Here is a 20590-nt window from a genome sequence, read left to right as displayed (position 1 = left end):
CAGCGTGGGTTTCCCTCACAGGGAGGGGGTGTGGCAAGGGCAGCAGCGCAAACGTCAAAAGACAAACACTGAAGTCTGGAGGAAGGAGCAGGGGGGCGGGGAGGGAAGGTGGGATGAAGGGAGGAAAACGGTGGGTGAAAGGAGGGAGTGCCTTCACTATATAAAAGGAGAGGAGAGCACCAAACATCACCTGAGCGCAGGAAACAGAGAACAGCACAGGTACACCTTACAGGTAATATACTTTATCGCTCCTACGCTGAGTATTAAATGACTGGATAGGGGGCAGCACTGTACTCTGGCAGCGCAAGATGTTCAGTCTGACCGGTCAGTGTGTGAGCGGGATTTGGGCCTGTATGTCTGCCAGTTTCATGAGCTGGTGCTGTAAAAATCTTTAAATAAAGGCTGGGCGGCGAGCAGGCAGCACGGCGCAGGCTGTGGATGCTGTCATCTCACTGCATGCAGCCTGGGTGGACTCATCACACTTTCTAGGAAGAAGAGAAAGGGACGCGTCAGCGTTTTTATCTTTTTTTGACAGGAGATGCGCATTGTAAATGCCATAGTGCCAATATCGGCAACACTGCCCATCCTCCCACAGCAATATCCTGGAGAAATAAACAGACAAGACACCTTTTTTGTGTGGAGAAAATTGCTGCAGGTTTGTTTGCATAACAAATATGCCAACATGGTGGGTTATCTTACGGGCGATCCCAGGTTCCCCACCACTCAGAGACCTCCCAGACAGAAAGCCTTACAAAGGCCAAAGTTGCTCTGTTCACAAATGTGGGCAACTATTTGTACCACCCAGTTCACAAATGTGGAGCACTTTCATTTTGGTACCTGGGATTGTTTTCTGCCTCAGCCCGTACCTGGGACAGCCCAAACGGGGAAGACAGAGCCTGACCCTGGGAGGTGAGAGACAGCCTGACCGTCCCTGGTAAAGAGAGCCTGGTCCTGGGAGGTAAGAGAAAGCCTGACTCTAACTGGAAAAGACAAACAAAATCAGCTAAACCCTAACGGCGAAGGGGAGAAACAAACATCCTTGAACGTCTCCAGCAGAGACAGATTACTCTCCCTTATCCCCCCCCATGCCCCCTCACAGCTGGAAGAGATAGCCAAGGCAAGGCAAAGAAAGACTACTTTTTCAAGGCAAGGGACAGGTTTACCCTCCCAGGTAAGCCTGAGCAGAGAGACAGTCTGATACTCCACCTCAAATAAGAGACAGCCTCATTTAGTAAAAGAGGGAGTTTGACCCATTTAGTCGTAGGTTAGACCCTGACTGTGCCAGAGGGGAAACATCGGTTATATAGCGGTGTTTACACCGCAATACCTTTACAACGCGGGTATTACAACAAAAACCATTATAATGACTTGCAGGATTAGTATGATTTACTATTCCAATACCTTCCCTACTGTATGTAGACTGGAGTTCGAATAGTAAATAATACTATTACTAAGTCCAGCACCCTCCAACCTAAGTTGTTGGTACAACTTGCGTTGTAATGCCTGCATTGAAAAGGTATTGCGGTGTGAACACTGCAATGTAAAATCATATATTTGTGCCAGAGACAGCCTGACCATCTTAACCTAAGAGTGCACAAAATAATCTAGCTGTCCAGCCCTGGAGGAAACAACCTTGACATCCCAGCCCAGAGAGGAGCTAGCACAATAGTCTCATGCAAGAAACAGCGTAACCCTTTCAGAAAAGAGACAGCCCGCCTCTCCCTGGGATGACGTAGCCTGGCCGTGACATTGTACCGTCAGTCCGAATTAGTATTCCAAGAAAGGACATTCTGATCTGCCCAGGATAGAAGCAACCCAACCCTGCCAGCCCAGGGAGGAGATATCCAAACTCTCTCATGATAGAGACAGCCTGCGTCTCATGAAAGAGACAGCCTGCAATTCTGACCATCCCAGTACATGGATCTGAGAGTCCGACTCTCTGATGTACGTGAAAAATTGCCACGGCAAGCGAACCAGCACCAAAGTATATCACCCCTCTGCCTTTTCAATGGAGAGAGGATGTGGCCTTAGGGTCAGAGCTTACTACTTTGGAGTTGGGGAACCAGGTTGGAGCCTCGGTGTCAGCTCAGCATTCTGTGATTCTTGGCAAATTATTAATCTTCACAAGCCTACCAAAAACAAAAACAAATGTGGCTGCCCATGGTGCACGCAGTGGGCCCTGTAAGAGGGAAGCCCCCTTAGTGCCATATTAGACACATCCCCACAGACCAGCTGCTGGGACTCCTTCTCACGGGAGTCCCACCTATGTCCGGCGCCTCTGAGCGTCATTTCCGGTGCGCAGTGGTCTGGGAACAGGTATTTATACCTGCTGCCACCCTCTTTGTTCCCCGCAGTGTATCAACACGCTTGCTAAGTATGTGTTCAATGCAGATCGCAAGCGCTTATAATGTGACTAAGTCATTGGGTTACTTCACTGGTTTGGGAGGTCCTTTGTAGGGCAGTGTATAGGTCAAAATCTATAAGCCTAACAGAACAACAAGTTATTGTTTGTCATCAGGAGCCACGTGGAAACTACAAAGTATAGATTAGAGTGGACCCTTTGGCGAAACTTGGCTGCCCATACCTGGATTTTAGAAGAACGCAGTGTCTCTGTATGCTCTAGCGGAGCGGACTCCCTTCATGACTCGCCGGACCCGCTTCGCGGGTCCCGCAGCGCGTCATCTGTCCTAGGAGGCTGCTGGCTGCTGTGAGATCACTGGGAGGAGTGCGGGGGAGGCGATCATACCAGCGGGGCTGCGAGCAGATAGGCAGGGACTCCAGCGTCCAGGAGCCCCTGCGCGCCCAATCTGCAACACCTGGGCTGCTCTCCCCGCTGGCCACGCCCCCCGCCAACGGAGTGAAAAGCGGGCTTCACTTTTGACCCTGTGGGACCCTTTGGCGAAACTTGGCTGCCCATACCTGGATTTTAGAAGAACGCAGTGTCTCTGTATGCTCTAGCTGAGCGGACTCCCTTCACGATTCGCCGGACCCGCTTCGCGGGTCCCGCAGCGCGTCATCTGTCCTAGGAGGCTGCTGGCTGCTGTGAGATCACTGGGAGGAGTGCGGGGGAGGCGATCATACCAGCGGGGCTGCGAGCAGATAGGCAGGGACTCCAGCGTCCAGGATCCCCTGCGCGCCCAATCTGCAACACCTGGGCTGCTCTCCCCGCTGGCCACGCCCCCCGCCAACGGAGTGAAAAGCGGGCTTCACTTTTGACCCTGTGGGACCCTTTGGCGAAACTTGGCTGCCCATACTGGATTTTAGAAGAACGCAGTGTCTCTGTATGCTCTAGCTGAGCGGACTCCCTTCACGACTCGCCGGACCCGCTTCGCGTCATCTGTCCTAGGAGGCTGCTGGCTGCTGTGTGATCACTGGGAGGAGTGCGGGGGAGGCGATCATACCAGCGGGGCTGCGAGCAGATAGGCAGGGACTCCAGCGTCCAGGAGCCCCTGCGCGCCCAATCTGCAACACCTGGGCTGCTCTCCCCGCTGGCCACGCCCCCCGCCAACGGAGTGAAAAGCGGGCTTCACTTTTGACCCTGTGGGACCCTTTGGCGAAACTTGGCTGCCCATACCTGGATTTTAGAAGAACGCAGTGTCTCTGTATGCTCTAGCTGAGCGGACTCCCTTCACGACTCGCCGGACCCGCTTCGCGGGTCCCGTAGCGCGTCATCTGTCCTAGGAGGCTGCTGGCTGCTGTGAGATCACTGGGAGGAGTGCGGGGGAGGCGATCATACCAGCGGGGCTGCGAGCAGATAGGCAGGGACTCCAGCGTCCAGGAGCCCCTGCGCGCCCAATCTGCAACACCTGGGCTGCTCTCCCCGCTGGCCAGGCCCCCCGCCAATGGAGTGAAAAGCGGGCTTCACTTTTGACCCTGTGGGACCCTTTGGCGAAACTTGGCTGCCCATACCTGGATTTTAGAAGAACGCAGTGTCTCTGTATGCTCTAGCTGAGCGGACTCCCTTCACGACTCGCCGGACCCGCTTCGCGGGTCCCGCAGCGCGTCATCTGTCCTAGGAGGCTGCTGGCTGCTGTGAGATCACTGGGAGGAGTGCAGGGGAGGCGATCATACCAGCGGGGCTGGGAGCAGATAGGCAGGGACTCCAGCGTCCAGGAGCCCCTGCGCGCCCAATCTGCAACACCTGGGATGCTCTCCCCGCTGGCCATGCCCACCCGCCTATCAGCCTATGAGCACACGGTAGTAGAGCTTTTAGGTGTACAGAGCTTCCGCTTCGCGGGAGCGAGCAGGAGCAACCGGGAGAAGCCCGGGACAAGGGCGGGACCGTCTGTGGCCGTCCGTGGTCGGACAAGATTGGGTTGGGCCCAGAGCCCTGTAATATCTTCTTCCTGTCTTTAACTATCCACCTCGCTTGGTACACATTTGTATTTCTACTACCTATATCAAGGGAGGAGGCCCATTGGTATCCAATAGGTAGCATAGTGGACCTATCTATATTTTACGCTTATATACTTTCTCACTTAGCCTCTAAACATGACATTAAGATCTGGGAAAGAACGATTAGTCCACATACAAACCTCTAAGGGCGTTGTTTCTGGTCCCCTTGATGCCTTTATCACTAGAGCTACTGGAATTTTGGAAAAGGAAATCGAAATGGTAGAACAAAGACTGTCCCTCGATTTAGTTACCGGGAAGCGCTCATCAATTGGTGCTCTAGCCTTTGCCAAAAGCCCTGTCTCTCATGCAGCATTCAACTGCATTTCTACCTTGGAGACAGAGGCAATAGTCCACGTGGATGGTGATGGGGCCATCATTTCTCCACCTCATGATAACAGGGAACAGAAATCTTACGTTAATCAGACAAGAGATGGGGATGATAGCCAGTATATTGAGGATGACGAATATAGTCTGTCCAATGCATCCCAATCCTCTGACCTTACTCCCCCCAATTTGTCTGAGCTGCCCCAAATAAGCCCAAAACCAACATCCCGGAAGAGAAAACATGTTTCGAGCCCACAGGGGGAAAAGGTCCAAAAACAGCCCAAAATCGATGTCACAGACAGAGTGAGCTTATCTCTCTCTCAGCCCCCTCAAGGTTTTCCAACGGTGTATTGTCCTTCATTAGCTCCCCTGGGGTCATCTAATCCCTGCCCAACCTGTCTTAATAGTGATGATATCCTGCTGGTCAAAATGGAGGCAATATTAAAAACTATACTGCTTCCGGTCCTAGAGAGAACAAGGCTGATGACCGCCAAAATAGATGCATTGGAAACAGTAGTAAACACCAATTTGGGTCTTCTGCAAAAATTAATAACGCCTACTACTGGGGTGGGGGCTTGTAACCCAACACTGGGTAAAAACCAAACGGCTGGTAAACCTATAGCGATCCCTGTAAGCAAGTCCGTATTTTTAGGGACATCCGCTGTTAATAACAAACCCTTATCAGGGGCAAAGTCCGCTGCTACTTTAACCACCATTAGTAGAGATCCCGTAAGGAATGTACCAAGAGATAAACACTCACCCACCATTAAACAAGACTTAGCGAAACAGTCCATGCTGAAAGGTATGCCAAAACAACCTAATAGTACCCCAGTACAACTACTTAAAAAGGGTAAGGACCAAAATAACTTTCAATCCACTAGGTCTCAGATGATGGATAACCGAAAAATACGTCCCACACCTCGAGTTAACTTACCCCCAGAAGCGTCCCAATATACCATCGTTTTAACTGGTGTGGCCCCTCTAAGAGATGGCACCAAAGAGACCCAAGGGGACCTGCGGAACAAAGTTATATTTTGGTTAAATAAACATCGCCCTCTCCCACCATCATCCCCCACTGAAATCCTCTATGTAAGGAGAGTAGACTGGGTGGGTAAGGGCTCAAAAGACTTAGAAGGGGACTGTATTTTGATTTCTTTTAAAGACCCTTGGGTGGTGGATCGAATACGACGAAAAGCCAGATTTGCCCGTCTAGGCGACGTTCAAACTCTGGACCTTGCTTATTTCTATCCCCATACACACATTAATTATCCAATGGGCCCTAATCAGTGGAAAGCGAGAGAAGGGAGGTTTCAAGGGCCGATAACACCTTACCCTCAACAGTACCCCCCACTCTTTAATCATTTTGGGGCGCTGTCCAATTTAGAATGGATAGATTGACTGTGTTCACCCAGCCCGTTGATTAACCAAATTGATGAGAGCAGGGAAGAAGCACAAATTCCAACTAATTACTTTATGAAATCAAACTCGGGTAACCAGCCCATGCCGCACAAAAATGAAATCATGTTGGTTTCGCCAGCTGGGGAAAGTGTGTTAATTTCCAAAACTGAAGAAAATGGAGTCAGAAACATGCCCTTAAGTGCTAGAATATCTAATCCCCACCCCCCTCCTCATCTAAGTAATAACCCTGTAGAACCCGATACATCGATATCAAATATTGTGTCCTGGAACGTAGCTGGAGCAAAGGCTCGTCTGGTCTCTGAGGATTGGTTAGAGTTCATTGATAAATATGATGTAGTGTTATTACAAGAAACCTGGGCTACTGCACCTATATACAAAGCTGGGTTCATAACTTTTTTTAAACCCGCAATAAAGAGTAACAAAGGGCGTGCCTCGGGGGGACTGACAACGAGGGTTAAACAGGCTTGGGCTATACAACTACAGAACTTTATGTGGAAAATCCCGATATCCTGGTTATTAGGTTGAGCAAGGAAGGTGGCCAGGACATGCTTATTATTAATATCTACTCTCGAGGCCTCCCTTGGAATAAGGGAACATTTATCCTGTTAGCTGGTGACATAAACTGCACTATTGAGCCACTCTATCTAGCCGAGGATAATTGGGGGTTTGTAGAGGACGCTACATGGAAAATACCGGAACTAATGCATAGAAAACCTGTTAAAGCAACGGAGGTTGCCCTGAGCTGGACTGCTTTCTGTCTCACCTGGGGCTTAAGGGCCGCAAATGGACGCACCCAATCGGACCTTGGTGCCAACTTTACATTTGACAATGGTTTGAGAAAAAGTCGCATAGACTACATTTTTTTTAAAATGGAATTCTGGAGCCTGATAGTTGATATGGAAATTGTTACCCGTCCTGAAAGCGACCATAACTCTCTGTCTTTGAAATTAAAATTGTATGATGTGGCGAGATTGGCAGGCCCAGCCCCTAGGGGGCAAGGAGCTGTAACCTTATCAAATGATCGGAGGAGATTGAAATGGTCCACAATATCAGGTGATGTAACTATACAGGCCAGTATAGAGAATGTGGTGAAGCTTGCACTAAACAAAATGATGATAGAGGTCAGTGGGAGGGGATATACCGAACCAAACAAGATTATGGGCATGCATGATCAATGTTTTACTGAGCTTAAGCAACTCCTCTCGAAACCATGTAAGAAAGGCACCGGGCGTCCGCAAGCCACTAGAGCAAAATGGTATAACAAAGACTGTAGGGAGGCCCACAGTACGCTAGTTGAGAAAGTTAAATCTAGAAACATGAGTGCTGTAAAGGAGGCTAGGAAACGGTACAAAAGAGCACAGTGGGAAGCAAAGAGGGTGTGGGAGGATGATTATTGGGAGGATCTCCTGGATGCCAGTAAGTCAAATAATCAGACTAAATTCTGGGACATTGTAAAATATGGAAAGGATGGTGATTCCCGTACTCCATCTAATCATGTGTCCCCTGAAGCCTGGATAACCTATTATTCATCCCAATTTAGTTTAGAAGATACCGATTCTCCCACTACCTTGAATTTGCTATATGTAATGCCCCCCTGTGATACGATCCTGACCTTTACCAATACAGAGACAGAGATATCTTTAGGTTTAACAAAGCGGGGGAAAGCCCCTGGGTTGGATCAAATACCAACCGATCTGTTTAAAGCCAACACTGCTCTTTGGGTACCATACTTAACTAACATAGCTAATGCCATAGCGAAGGGCGCTTGTATCCCCAAAACTTGGAAGGGGGCTGAAATTCTTCCCATACATAAAAAAGGAGACAGGTCTAATCCAGGCAACTACCGCCCGATTAGTTTAATCGACTGCTTCCAAAAAGTCTTCGCCCGTATGATTCTGGCTAGAGTGCAGGGGTGGATGGACCTCGAAAACATACTGTCTCCAATGCAGGCGGGCTTTAGATCTGGTACAAGTACCATCGACCAGGTGTTACGATTTTGTATGATCTTTTGGAAGGTTGTCACGCTTGGCGGTGGTACCATCTTTGCCGCTTTCATAGATCTGAAGTCAGCCTTCGATCTCGTACCAAGGGGTAAATTATGGCAGGTATTGAGGGACCTGGGTATGCCCGGTGAATTACTGGAGATGATTATCAGACTACACGAAGAGAACTATGCCAGGGTAAGGTGGGGAGCACAAGGTCAATATACGGACTCCTTTCCAGTAACTCGAGGAGTTCGTCAGGGGTGCGTTCTCGCTCCCACCCTCTTTTTACTCTTTATTGACCAAGTATTCAAATATTTTGAGTTCACTTACACCGATGCCCCATCTTTGGCAGGGACCAAATTTCCCATGTTGATCTTTGCCGACGACACCCTACTCCTATCTAAGACCCGGGGAGGCCTACAGCGGGCTTTGAACCGTTTTGAGGAGTTTTGTAAAAAAAATGATCTCCAGATAAATGTGGGTAAAACCAAGTTTATGGTTTTATCCAGGAAAAACCTCATACGTAGTAACGTACAAATGAGTGGGGTCAACTTGGAACAAGTTGAAACCATGACGTATCTGGGGGTCACCTTGGACCGTCGTTTGTCTTGGAAAGATCAAATAGCGACCCAGCAGTTAAAACTCGCTCAATTGACTGGATGTCTTTTGCGCGAGCAGAAGAAATCCATCACAAAGCGGGTCATCCCGGCCCTGAGAATTTATGACACCAAAATAAATACAGCTACACTCTACGGGGCCGAGCTATGGGGATTTATGGACCTTTCCAGTCTTTACAGAATCCAGTGTAGATTTCTTCGGAATCTGGTAGGGTTACCCCAATCTACTCCATTGATTCCCCTCTGCCATGATATGGGTTGCCTGCCAATTATGGACATGGCCAGATTTAGAGTAGTGTCCACATGGAGGCGCCTGTGGACCTCCGAGGATCTCGTACTTTTTGCAAAGGAGTTAGCAGAAGTGACGTCTATGGGGGGCTCTGAACGAATCCCATGGCTCCGCTCAGTGAAAAAGAGTCTGTATGATATGGGCTTAATACATCTGTGGGTGTCTCCAGGTACTAATATTTTTCCATCGAAAAAAGAATTCAAGGAATTATTTTGGGCCTCAACCCGTCTCTCCTTGGTAAAAGCTTCCAGCTCTGGGAGCCTAACGGGACGATTTCTAAGCTTTAAGTTGGATCCCGCCCGTGAGACTTACTGGGATTCTATCACCAGACCATTGGACAAAAAACTTTATCATCAGTTTCGGGTGGGTGCCCTACCTTTGAACTCTTTTTCCTCATCCTGGGGCAAAACCTCTTCTAGCTCTTGTAGCTGGTGCCCAGATCATAAAGAAACCGAGGGTCATCTACTGTTTGCCTGTCCCCAGTATTCAGAACCTCGTTCCACGTGGCTAAAACCCCTATTCAAACGACTACCCTGTAGAAAGTCTTCCGATGCAATATGGGTCCTGAAAACAAACACTTCTGACATTTTTGTGATATGCCTGGCAAAATTTTTAGGCTTGGCTTGGGCAATCAGGGCTAGAAGGAACCTATCTTCTTCTTAATTATATTTTGAAATGTTTTGTCTTTTTGCTTTTCTAGTTTCAGGTTTATTTATGTCTTGTGAAATCGACAAAAGTTTAATAACTAGTTTTAACTGTGATTTTAAGTCTAGCGTAAAATTAATAACATGCTTATTGGCTTCTTATATAATCTCTTTATATATAGTGGTGGTTTTGTTTTGTTTTGCGAATGTTTTCATTTTGTCTTTTATGATTTTATTATCGAAATAAAGACACTAAAACCTGAAACCTGATTAGAGTGTGATCAAATTTCCGCTAGTCTTTCAAAGGGTGCTTTAATAGGGTAGGATGACCCATCTGCAAGGGGCAGCGCTGTGCAGCAGGCATGTTGACAGTGGAAACCATCAGGAGAATTCGAGCTTGAACCTGCAGATTGCCTCACATGTCCTCGCTGAATTAGAGGGTCCCTCCTGTACTCTGCTTGAGGTGCCCTGCCTGGGGGCAGACATGTGCCCCACCTGTACTTCCTCTTCAACTTGCCAGTGCAGACATCTTGACCACGTGTATTTCAAGGCTTAGGTCAAATGTAGTTACAACTAAAAATTCTGACAACCGCCTAAGATCACACAATTTGGTCAAGCAGGGAAGCCATGATTAACCCCAAGTTCATGGTTTCACTTTGCACAAGATGTCGTCACCCCCCGAACAAGAAGTAACTGCAGAAACTCTATAATAAGGCTCCAGGCCATCCAACCACTGTTAGATACCTCTTTAGCGGCAACACGTCTAGTTGGCTAATTTGCCTTGAGTCACATGCTAGTGCATTAAGTGAGCGGGTCCAAGTATCTAACTAGTGCGACCAGCAGATGCTCAAACACCAAGGCATCCTCAGCGATGAGTGTTGCTATGCTGTAAGGATAGGAAGGTTAAATAGGACTGCAATGTCCCGTTGGGGTGTCAGCCATGTGGCCACTTGCAGGTTAAATGGTGAGATCCAAAGGGCATAGAAGGGGCCATTGCTATGGCAGAAAACCTGGACAGAGTTATCTGCTGGGTCTGGCGGTGGGTTTGACCTCATGGTCATAGGATCAAACACCATTGGGTTTACTTAGCCTTTCATCCTTCTGAGGTCGTTAAAATGAGTATCATGGATAAAATATTTGTTCTTCAGCGCCAACATGCCTAAGGGGGTACCCATCAGGCTTTAGCCAAATAACCACTTGTGCAAGAAGGATAGATATTGATTTCAAAGGGCATAGGATGGGTGATGACAATGGCAACACAAGACTGTCAGTCTATGCTGAGGAAAAATGATTCGTATTATAAATTATGAAGCTACCAGAAGGTAGGCGGAAACATGGCAGGTACTTGATTCTGGTGGAAGGCAATTCATTCCGGGGATAAACCAAATGAACGAGGTCTAATTTAGGGACTAAGCTACAAGAGTCTCAGGTGGTTAGCACGTAATATCTGAAATAAAATATGAGCAAGAAACCTCCCACCTCTCCTCAGACGCAATCTCCTCCCAGGCTGCAGCAATCTCCTCTCGTGACGTTTCTCGTACCTAACCCATATGATATCTGGTCCCTCTCAAAAGCTCACACGCCCCCTAAAGCCGGAAAAACACGCCTCCAAAGAAGTAATTATTTATACTCTCATTTTTGGCTGACTAAACTAATAATGTTGCTGGCTTTTTGCCGGCCCGTAGCACATCTTTAAACACCAGAAGTTTGCACTCGCTAACGTCGGCCACCCCACCGCACTACACTCACACTGGATGCGTGTCACTAGACCTCTGCCAGGTGTTTGACATGCTGCATTGGGACTATTTGTTTAAAGCACTGGGCAAATTTGGGTTGCCGGATGATTATTTAAAATGGCTCCGTCTGCTATACCAGGCCCCTACGGCTCGGGTCCGCACTGGGGGCCATATCCCAGCTGCGTATCTGATTTTTATGGGGACAAGACAGGGTTGTGCATTATAGCCACTTATATTTATACTGGCGTTGGAGCCCTTAGCTATTAAACTGTGAGTGGAGGTACAGGAGCTGGGTATTCTGATCGGACCCACCGTACATCTTTTTTTCAGCATACGCAGATGACATAATTCTATATGTCAAAGATCTCCAATCGGACTTAACGCCTCTGGCGGAGATTTTCGCTGTCTTTGAATCCATATCGGGACTGACCATTAATACGGTGAAATCTCATTCTTTTTTTTCCATAAGCAGGCGATCCCCATGGGTCTTCCTTTCAGACCAGTGGCAATACACGCTGCACCACAGACATTTAAGTACCTGGGAATACAGGTGTACCGGACTCCCACTGACCTATTGGACGGAAACGTACACAAGGCAATTAGGGCCCTCAGCGCTAGTATTGCCTTTTGGAGTACGCTGCCGCTATCGGTGATAGGTAGTATAGCCATTACAAAAATGGTGGTCCTCCCGAGACTACTCTATTACTTTACAAATCTGCTGATACTACTCACACAACGTACTTTCAAACTCTTAAACACTTTACTAGTCAATCTAATCTGGAGGAACGGCAGACGGAGGATTAGCCTGAAGAAGCTCCAACTTGGTACAGACAAAGGGGGTCTTGGGGTTCTCGATCTTCGGGCCGACTATTACGCCTGCCAGTTACAGTGGCTCTCCTTTTGGACGGCCGGACGTAACCTCCAGGAGATAGGTTACACCGAGCGCGACATAGCGGCGGAGGCCTTGCATATGCTGTTGCTACCGCGTTGTAAACCCCCCCAGCAGCTCCCTACATTACTGCACACAGCACTACAATGCTGAAAAGTGGCACTCCTTTATACAAACACACTCCCTGCCTATGCAGGTAACATTCCCCTAGTAGGCATACCATTGGCTAAAATAAGTAACTAAAATAATAAAAGGAGAATTCAACAGGACAGTTTCAGCATTTCTTTGCTCTTTGTCATCAGCTCGCCATCAGTATGGCTAATACAGTGTGGCATTCTGTACTTTTTCCATGCAAATGTAACAATGTAGGTGCTGAGAAACTTTGACAGAGCACCATCAATCCTTTGCACTTTTTCAACCTAAACCTTTCACTCTTATTTTCACTTTGATCAAATTCAGATGTTTCAGCACAGTATCTCTCAGATCAAAGTTGTTGCACCATACTTTATAAGGATCTTGTGTAGCAGCTGCAATCTGGTGAGCAACTGCACACTCTACATCAACCAGACCTACACAGCAATGGCTAGTGTTCTCATCAGTGATTTCCACAACTGCATTTGCATATGCATTTTCAAGCCACTTTGGTGATCCTGAAACATAGTCTTTTGCAAAAGGTAACTCTGTGCTGCCTATGTGTTCCATCTTATGCTTAAAACTTCAGGCAGATAGCTACAATCCATTCCTTGTCCAATCTGTTATTCTGCACTGATTATCTTTGAGACCTCATTATGATCTGATTTCAGAGAAACTGGCAATCTATACCTGGGCATCAGTTTTTGCAATAACACATTTGCCACTATGCAGTTGTCACTTTTCTCAAAAACAATTCTGATACAACCCTGTTGTTCTGCTTCTGAAACATATTCTTGAGCCTCTTTTAATTCACCTGTGAAGATTCCATTGAATGTATATGCTAACAGAACACAATTTTGTGTAACTGAATTAGCATTTCTCTCTCCCATGACAATAATGACTCCCATTTGAGAAGATATACTGCATGTTATGGTAAGGGCAATCAATTTCGAATTTTGGGCTGAGGTAACTACTGAAAGCCATGAAGCTTTGACCACATAATGTATGAGGAGCACAACATGTGCTGCTTTTAATGTGTCATTGTTATCCTTCAAATATGGGCCATCTACAAAATGGACATTGTTGGGCTGAATCAGACGTTCATCCTTAAAGTCTGCTCTTGGCTTTATGCATATTTTCATGACATTTAGACAATCATATTCAGTTTAATCACAAACCAATGCATTTGCTGACATTCCTGTGAATTTAGGGTCAAACTTCATTGGGAAATACATCATAGACCTTTGAAAACATTCATGTTTTTGAATAGGCACTGTGAGAGCGCAGCCCTCCCTCTCACTGCAAATTGACGTATTTTCTTTCAAATAAACTTTCATTCCTAGTGCTGAGGTGCAACATTTTTTCTCTTTCAGCTCTAGGAATGCTTTTGTGCAATTGTTGTCCAATGGACGTGGATCAGACACATCCTTGTGTGTCAGCCTCATTAAAGGCTTGGCCACTAGGGAAAGGTTTAGCAACCACTCTCTACGGCAGCTAACCATTCCCAAAAAGTTCCTCACTTCTTTCTGAATTTCAAGTGGATTTATCTGGTTAATTATTTCCACTCTTTCTGGTGACACCTTTCTACCTCCCTTTCCAATTATGTGTCCCAGACATTCATTTTCAATTTGACAGTACTCCTGCCTATTCTCATGCAATGGCACTGTGACATTAACTTGACAAAAAATCAATGAAAGTAAGCTGTTCTTCAGCACATGGAATGTGAAAAAATATATTGGCCGGATTCGGTACCACAGGACAACATGGAAAAGTTATGCTATTATTCTCCTGCACTAATCTGTTCTTTTCATTTAGTTTCTGTGACCCTATGATCAGAAAGTTACATAAACTTCCAATCAATTCCATCAAAAATCCTTTTATAGGTAACATTTCTGCAACGGATGGTGTTCTTGAATACATGTCTCTGGTTCTAATTTTAATAGAACATGTTCTGCTCATTTTATTAATCTGGCATCCTTCTCTGTGAACTCTCTTATTTCTGTGTTTATTATTTCTTTCAAATTAGAAGGTAATTTTTCAACTGTCTTTTCTGAAATCAATGCTACAGCTGTCTCCTGTTGGACCAATTTAAAATGGGTTTGTAATTTCTTTGTTTAAAACTCTTCCAACTAAGGGGGTGATTAGGATCGCGGATTTCCCGCATCCTCCGGGCCGGCGTAAGCCACCGCCGGTCCGGAGGATGCGGGAAAACCGCCGCGGATGCTTGAAAGACCCACCGCCAAATTAGGATGGCTGGTGGGTCTTTGAATCTGTCCGCCGCTTTTCCGCCGCAGTCGCCTTCCGACCGTGGCGGAAAAGCATTAACATGGCTGGCGGTGTCTATCAGACACCGCCAGCCATATTATGATGCAGTAGAAAGTATGCTTTTCCACGGCGGCTTTTCTGCCGTGGAAAAGCATACGGGCCTTCACTTCGGGGGCCCGTTGCGGTTGGGGGGTGCACATGGGGGGTACCTATGGTACCCCCCTGCATTTGCGTGAACAAAGCGGCAGGCACCACGCAAATGCCGTGCATGCATTTTTAACATTGCGGCGGGTGCAGCTTGAAGCTGCACCCGCCGCAATGTTAAAAATAGAGGATGTGACCGCCACCCTGGCGGTCACATCCTAATCTGCATGGAGGGACCGCGGCTGCCCCTGCGGACGGTCCCTCCTACTCTATGGTGGCGGACGGACTCAGGTCCGTCCGCCATCATAATCGGCCCCTAAGTCTGTATCTTCCACTGCTTTCACAATGGACTTGGAAAATTCAGAATTGTGAGGGTTAAAACTCTCATTTTCAAGCACAGCAACCTGTTGGACTGGGTTCTGATTTTTTCTCTGGAAATAATTCACATTTGCCTTATTTAAATTAATTTTAGCATTTTCCATATTTTGTGGGACCATCTGTGCTTGAAAAATTCCTACCATTGGTACCTGTTACTGAACTGACATTTGCATTTTCTTAACTGGCATATTTTGCATCTGCATTTCTCTATGTTTTTGTGGTTCATGTTTAAATGTATATTTCTTCTTCCAATGCTCAAACCTGTTATAAAGATGGCAAGAGGACACATTTTCCAGGAGTACAACATCCATACCTGAATTTGCACAAACCAAAACACCTGTACTTCCATCCTGTGTTCTTTTAATCTGTACCAAATCAACATCCTTTGCTGGCACTATGCCCTTCAGGAAAGTAATCACTGCTACGTTTTTTTCCATAACAGAATATGATGGTGCATTCACGCAAACCCTGTCTCCTCACCTGGCCTTTGCACAACAACTTTAGATTCAAACCACAATTCAGTTTGCATGGCAATGTAAAAGAACATTTCCAAATTAATGTACAACTCTTTTAAAATTTCAACAAATCCATCAACTTGTGGGTACCACAGTATAAACTTGTCTCTCAATTGTGGGAATGTGATCTGAATTGCTGCAAGTCACTTTTATTCCGTGGCATAGGAATATGCACTTCTTCCACCTTTTCTCTCAATGAGTAAGCAAAAGCTTCTCCCTCATTTTGTTTATTATTTTACCTAACAAGGTCTGGTGGTTTCTTTTACTTCTCATGTTTTCTTGCCCAATTGTCGCCTAATTTCTCAAACCTATTGCATTTGAAAATATTTTTTATTATTTCTGCAATGTGCAAATGCATTCCTGAAGAACACATTTTCTCATCTCATTTGCTTCATCATCCATATGTACCCTGAAACTTTTCTGATATAGAAAACTTCCTGAAACATTAATTTCATAATTGTGAGCCAAATCTGTCAGTCCATCGTGTGTAGTTACTGCACATGTAGCTGTTTCCTTACCCAGGGAAATTAATTATTTTTCCTGACACTGGTTCACATTTTCATGATTTAAACAGCAGGGACTGTTAATTTCTCCATCTTCAAATGTTGAATTTAAAACATTAAGCTGCATCTCTTTTCCAGGGTCTGGGTTAATATGTTCCCCGATGCTCTCTATCTTTTTAATCACTGCTGCTTCCTCAAAGCAGGTTTGAAAAATCCCATTTTCAAATATATTCATTTTATTCTGGGCTGCAGATATTGTAAAGACCATTTTCCCCTCGCCTTTCAGTGCTTGGACTGTCTGGGGTAATTTCTGTTCAATAATCTGTGAATTCTGAGTTTCTGAGATAAACCCTGACAAAATCACTCCTTCTACAGCTCTTTGAACCTTTTGAGTAGCGACCATATTAATTGGGACAGTCACAATTTTTCTAGGCATTACCTGTGCATCTGCAGTTTGTAATTCTTGGACTGAATCAGTCACATTTGAAGCAGTAGTCCCTGGAGATATCACTGTCAGTGCTGAATCAACAGGTAGTGGGTCAATCTGAAATGCCTGCACAGCTCTGTCTGTCTTTCTCTCTGTTCAAAAGAAGCAGTAGCCACTGTAGTACTTACTGGTACACTATTTTCAGTATTTTTAATGGGAACCACATAAAGTGGTGGACACTCAGTTAACAATGCATCTATTATTTCATCCACTGAGTCATTATTTATTTGAAGCTTTTTATCATCATTAATTCCCTTGTCCTGCATCTGGTGCTTTACCTTTTTATCCTCACTTGCTTTGTCTCTTGCTGTCTTTTCCCACATGCTTAAGGCCTCAAATTGTGCAGCTCTAGATGGTGTCTTTATTTTACATAACACTTTCCTTAATTTGTCAATAATTTGCAATTCAAAAGTACCATCTTTTGGAAACCTCAAAGGACCTTCTTTATCAGTAATCTAGCACCATTGGTGATCCCACATACATGTATTTTGTCCCAAATTGGTAGACATAAAATGCACAGGTGTTCTTTCAGGAGCATCACCATTTAAAAAATGAATGTTTCACTTTACCTTCCAACAATTTCTTTAAACCTTCAAACAATTTAATTTTTGCAGTAGCTCAATGCAATTTCCTTTCCCCAATGCTGTCAGTCTATATTTCAGTCATTTTTACGCCTACCACTGACCCTCCACAAAATCTTACTGCAGTATTTTTCTGAGTTTTTCTTAAGCAAAATTCTGTTAGTAACAACATACAAACATTCGCAACTCTGTCTGTTCCACTAAATAAAGGATAGATGTATTTTCACTGTGAGTAACACATTCCGCTTACTCTTCACAAAATAAGAACTTCTGGTTACTCTTCAAACACTGCGAGTAAATCTATTCCGCTTACCCTTCACTCAAGCTCAGAAGAACCTGCTACTGCTTCAGTGTAACCCTTTCTAGGTGATATAACACCAAGGTTTCACCAGTGAACTCTTTGCTATCAATCACTCTCACTTTTACACAGGAAATAGTCCCTAATTTAACGCTGCCAGCCCTACCTAGTTTCTCAGTGTTATTCCAACAGACGAGTAACCGCAGAGCAGTGTGGCTTTCATTTACCACCCTCTATTCCTTCCCGGGATTTCCAGACAGCATACAACAAGACACTAACTTTTCAAGTTAAGAACATATAATCAATAACCAAAAAAATCTGTCATATGAAATTACCAATATAATCAATAACACCATCAATTCAAATGAGCAAAATTTCACCAACAGTCAAAAAAATCTTACTATTTTCAACACTCAAAAATACATCTCAGCACATTAACAACATTTCACAACCCTATTGATACTCACACCACTCCAGCAATCACCTTCTTCCATCACCTTCCAGTACTGCTTTGCCAGTCTTCAGGTTCTGAGCATTGGAATGAGGACTTGGACATTTATCTAACTTGGGCAATTATTTTACTTCCCTCCTAAGGTCAAAGATCCATAAGTTGAATAGTTGATGGTGATATCAATAATCCTTAATCACCAAACTAATCAATAATGACCATCCTCAGGCTACCAGAAACTGATCCAGCGGTAATTTCATGGTAATTTCTAAATGCAAAACCTCACCTACCTCTATTTACCGCTGAAAAGGTGTTTGTGCCCTTGACACCGTGTATTACCTTCAGGAGACTTTGCATGAACATGAACAGTCAAAAATGCAATTATTATTTAAGCCAATAAAGAGAGTTGTTGAGTATTTTAAAGGGTTTTATTTTCTTAGTTAAAATGAGGGTTCTTTGACTTTTTATTCATTAGTCAAATATCAGGTTACAGAATTTCAAAATTAGAAAAAATAGCATTAATACAGAACATATTACAGTCTGCATATAAAAGCATTACATGTAGAAAAGAAAATGTGGCACAAATGTCAGTCAAAACTCTTAAAGTGTTTTTAAGAAAAGAGTGAGTCTTCCCCGGCTAATCAATAATTACTAATTTGCAAAAATCTCCCATAAATAGAAATAAATGCATAGGGCAAATAAATTCTTCCAAAAACTAGTTAATTAGTCAAAGCATAAATTTAGAGTTTTAGCACCTACATCTAAAAAACCCTTTCTATCTGTTGCTCTCTCTGCCCTTGTCTGTGATTTAGGAGTAAGACAGCTGCCCTTCACAAGTCCACAGAGGAATGTGATCTGCCTTGCCAAAAATATGAAGTGCAAGGACTTCTCTGAAAAAAAATATGAGCAAGAAACCCGCTACCTCTCCTCAGTCGCAATCTCCTCCCAGGCTGCAGCAATCTCCTCTCACGACGTTTCTCGTACCTAACCCATATGATGTCTGGTCTAATCTGCTCCCTCTCAAAAGCTCACATGCCCCCTAAAGCCAGAAAAAACACGCCTCCAAAGAGGTCATTATTTATACTCTAATTCTTGGCTGACTAAACTAATAATGTTGCATTTTTCAGTAAAGCTTGCACCTGATTTGTTAACCAAGATGGCATGAAGGTCTCACCATCCTGTTCTCATTGCAAATTCCAAACCATACCAGTTTTAACAAAAGAAGCGTTAATGATTAATACAATTATATGTTATAGCAACATTTGCTAGGAAAAATGTTTCAGTCTATTTCCTCCTTCCTGTCACATCGCACACAGGAATGGATACTTTAACTAACACTGGTACATTGGCACGATCACAAGAATGTACAGTTCACAGTGGCCTTGACTCCTTCTGTACTTGAGGGAAGCTGGTATAATTTGCGCATGCTCTCTTCTTTTCAATGCACTTTACAGCCTTGCTGGATTTACAGGCAGCCATTTTATCTTAGATCCAAAAACAAAACAAACACAAAAATAGTATTAATTTACAAAATATTACCATTATGTTTACCTCCCCCATACTAATACCCTGTATAAATGATTACCTAGCAAAGCTATTAGTTTGAAACAGGTTTTCTTATTATCTGTGCACAACATGCAACAATTTACAATGTGCAACATAGCATAAAACATGCACTAGTGTACATTTTCAAAGCACATACAGTTAATACATACTCATAGCAACATGCTCTAATGGTTTAGATAGCTTTTCTTGCAAAAAAGCGTTTGCCACACGTGTAGTGTTTGGTGCATGGTTAATTAACACACATTATAAAAAGATGTGTTATGAACTGAAATATTTGTCTAAATATGCAACAAAGCCAAAGTCTCTTAAGACAGGAATAGGGAGTGTAGATTACAAGAAAAAGAGCTGGGAAGAGAGAACACATTCTATGGTTATCCTCAAAGCTAAAAAAGGCCACTTAATTCACAAGTTTTCTCTACACTGCAAAAACACATTAATTCAGCACAAGCATTTCAGACTGACTAGGCCTCATTTCATGTGTTCATGTGCCATGTGTTTTCCACTTACACCAAAATGTGTGTGTCAATTTAAATGCAGTCTGTCTGAAGCACAAAACCAAAGCAATGCCTGACTCCAGATGAAATCTGCCCTCCATCAGGCTCCTCACAGAATAGACAGCCAGCCCTACTCTTCCATGCAGTAGACAGCCTCCTTTCCTGGCGAATGACTGCAGGGGTGCCCAGTAAGTCCCCCAAGACTTTTGTTACTGTTATGCATGTTGTTAAATGCCCCCAATCCATGATCATTCTTGATTAATTTATAAAAAGGGAAACACAGGAAATCAAACATTTTAGGGCCCTGTCCCGACAAATACCGAGGTTGCTAAATTCTAAGGCTGTCCAGTCTTGAGTCCACTGCATTCCTCTTTTTTTCACCACTCTACAATTCTTGTCTCTTTATCCGCAATTTCTCCCTTTGTCCTGTCTTTCTTCTCCTTATTTTTGCTTTTCGGCCATTCTCCCTCTTACTCTGAAG

At 44.7% G+C, this 20590-nt stretch overlaps 1 protein-coding gene across 1 annotated transcript in view; it reads left to right on the top strand.

The window, feature by feature from the left end:
- The first annotated feature begins 203 nt into the window (after nucleotides 1–203).
- Nucleotides 204–20590, top strand: part of LOC144766934 (uncharacterized) — an 83667-nt gene continuing 63280 nt past the window's right edge. The window contains exon 1 of the mRNA XM_078650624.1: nucleotides 204–232. The gene's annotated coding sequence lies outside the window, so the exon portion shown is untranslated. The remainder of the gene's footprint in view (nucleotides 233–20590) is intronic.

Source organism: Lissotriton helveticus, chromosome 7, assembly GCF_964261635.1.
Source record: "Lissotriton helveticus chromosome 7, aLisHel1.1, whole genome shotgun sequence".
Lineage (NCBI taxonomy): Eukaryota > Metazoa > Chordata > Amphibia > Caudata > Salamandridae > Lissotriton > Lissotriton helveticus.
Note: the sequence above shows the minus strand (reverse complement) of the source record. Positions and strands in the feature narration are given on the sequence as shown.